General features: G+C 38.1%; 1 pseudogene; it reads right to left on the bottom strand.

Annotated features, from left to right (window-relative positions):
• LOC138027300 (doublesex and mab-3 related transcription factor 3, truncated-like) overlaps positions 1–2500 on the bottom strand; it is a 20303-nt pseudogene that overhangs the window by 17499 nt on the left and 304 nt on the right.

Below are 2500 nucleotides of genomic sequence, written 5' to 3'. Positions count from 1 at the left end.
GACGATATTATACGTATTAGGAAGCTTTGTATGCTTCATAAAAGAGATCAAGGACATTGCCCAACTTATTTTAATAATTACATTGAATATATAAGTAATACCCATAATTATAACACGAGATCTGTTTCCAATAAAAGGAAAGTCTGTAAAAGTCTGTAAAAGGAACTCTGGCCTTAGAACGTTTCATTCAAGCGCTTGCCGTTTGTGGAACACTCTTGATGCCAAACTTGGGTCACTCTCCCATACCATTTTTAAAAATTTCTTATTTAAACTTTACCGTATAGCAGGAATTCTTTTATTGATCATTTTAAGATTTGTAAAACTGTTTAGTTTTATTAGTAGTTAATTAATCAATATTGTAATACTAGCTGATTCATTATGTAAATTTAGTTGGTGGATCATACAGGTAGTTAATTAATCGATATGTTTTATGAGGATACCTAAACTTCGAGCCAGGATTCGACCTAGGATCCGAGCCAGGATTCGAGCTAGGATCCGAGCCAGGATTCCAGCCAAGATTCGAGCTAAGATGAGCTTTCTCCGCTATTTATTCTCGAATCTCTCGGTTAGGTTAGGTCTCGAATCGGTTAGGTTAGGTCTATTTGCGTTGGGTCTAGTCTAGTTAGGTCTAGTTAGGGTTAGGGTAGGCCTCGGATAGGTTAGGTTAGGTCTCGGTTAGGTCTCGGTTATGTCTCGATTCCTGGCTCGGATCCTAGCTCGGATCCTGGCTCGAATCCTGGCTCGGATTCTAACTCGGATCCTGGCTCGAATCCTGGCTTGGATCCTTGCTTTATTCTTAGTTTATCTCATGTTTTATCCCTTTAATTGTAGGAGGGCCATTATGAAAACTACTGGGTGACCAGTAATCGATGTGCTTCACCCTCGTTATATAAAGTTCTATATTATTATTATTATTATTATTATTATTATTATTATTATTATTACATTCTTCAAACTTCTGAAGCGTGCAACTAGACGAAAGACGGCCCCGCCTGGGAGATCATCATGACTAAAGATAGACTTGAAGACATTCAATATACCTTTTCGCCTTAAAAACGAGGGATTTCAATTCTTGACGGCTCACTCAGCGTGTTGTACAAACGATATAAACAAATAACAGTTACAATTTGAACAATCTTTGGACTTTTCTCTGATGGACAGAACACCACGGCATGCAGAATTTGTAATTTTCCATTCTTTCCCTAGACAGTTTTGACTGTGCGGAAAATAGTTCCTTTGTCTCACGATAAGCAAAGAAATGTTCGTGAGTTTCGCCCACTAAAAATGCGACTGTGTCCAGACATTAAGAACCCGAAGTCTTTTGCATCAGTAAGAAGACTAATTAGAGTCTTCCAGACCTTTCAAACAGATAAAAAGTGATGCATTTGGACGAGATGACTTTGCTTAAAATGATTCCTAAAATTTCTCTTTCATTTACGTTGGCCTGACTTTCTCGAAGCAAGTGAAAGCTTGCAGTTAATTGAAGGAGGAATTCATTTGGCAGAGATATTAGAGGCTACAGTTTTATTTAAAAATTATTTTATATAACTCTGACAGTCACATTTTCCGGTCAGAACTTTGAGCCGAGTCCTCGGAATGCTCGGAATGTGGGATTTGTTTCTTTATTTGGTGTCTTAGAAAAAGAAAGTGTCTCGTCTAATTTCAGTTTCCAGGGTGATTTTAGAGTGGGATGTTGCATTTCATATGTTCAATCAATCTCAATTTATAAATTTGCGGGGGCGCTCCCTAAATACTTGTTATGGGGTCCCTACGTTGAAATTCTTGTGAAAAACAACTCAATGTAGCGACTTTTAATAAATCTTACAGTTTAGACTCGCTGATTGCTTAGGGCTGCCTAAATACGTTTTAATTTTGGTGAACATATAGTCAGTTGTGATTGCCAGGCTTTTTAAGTTAGTTAGCACTGATTTCCTCACTTTAGTGGCATGTGAATTTCTTGAATAGCGAAAAACATTTGTAAGTTATATTAAACACTTTGCCTTAAACTGCATTCGTTTCGAAAAGCTATTGTTACAAACATGCTTTATTTACATAAAAGTTTGATTATCAAATCGCAACTCGTAAATAAAATGTGTGGACGCAAGTACTCGGACGAGTTATCTGCCGATAAATGGCCCTTCGTAAGTGGGCAAGGTTCTGCATTACGAACAAGTGGAGAGTAGCAAAAGAGGTGGTTTCGTCCCATTTAAACCTATGCCCTGTCAAACTTGTCGAATATCAACATGTGCCAGTTTCAGTTCCTGCAGACTCTATTTCTTCTTTTTAAAGCAGGTTTCGTTGAGTGCATGGTTTACCAAGTTTGCCTTTCGATATTCGAAGCCTACTTCTACAAAAAGCCTTGAAAGAAAAATGACGAAATGATTTGGTGATTAATCATACTTACCTCCTTCATTAGCGCTGCTTCCTGGCGACTCAAGACCGTTTGCTGAGTCTTCGTTCCTAAGAGAACTTGATCGGGAAGACATGCTGGTCGTTCTCG

This window comes from Montipora capricornis, chromosome 12 (genome assembly GCF_036669925.1).
Source record: "Montipora capricornis isolate CH-2021 chromosome 12, ASM3666992v2, whole genome shotgun sequence".
NCBI classification, from domain to species: domain Eukaryota; kingdom Metazoa; phylum Cnidaria; class Anthozoa; order Scleractinia; family Acroporidae; genus Montipora; species Montipora capricornis.
This window is presented reverse-complemented; position numbering and strand designations above follow the sequence as displayed.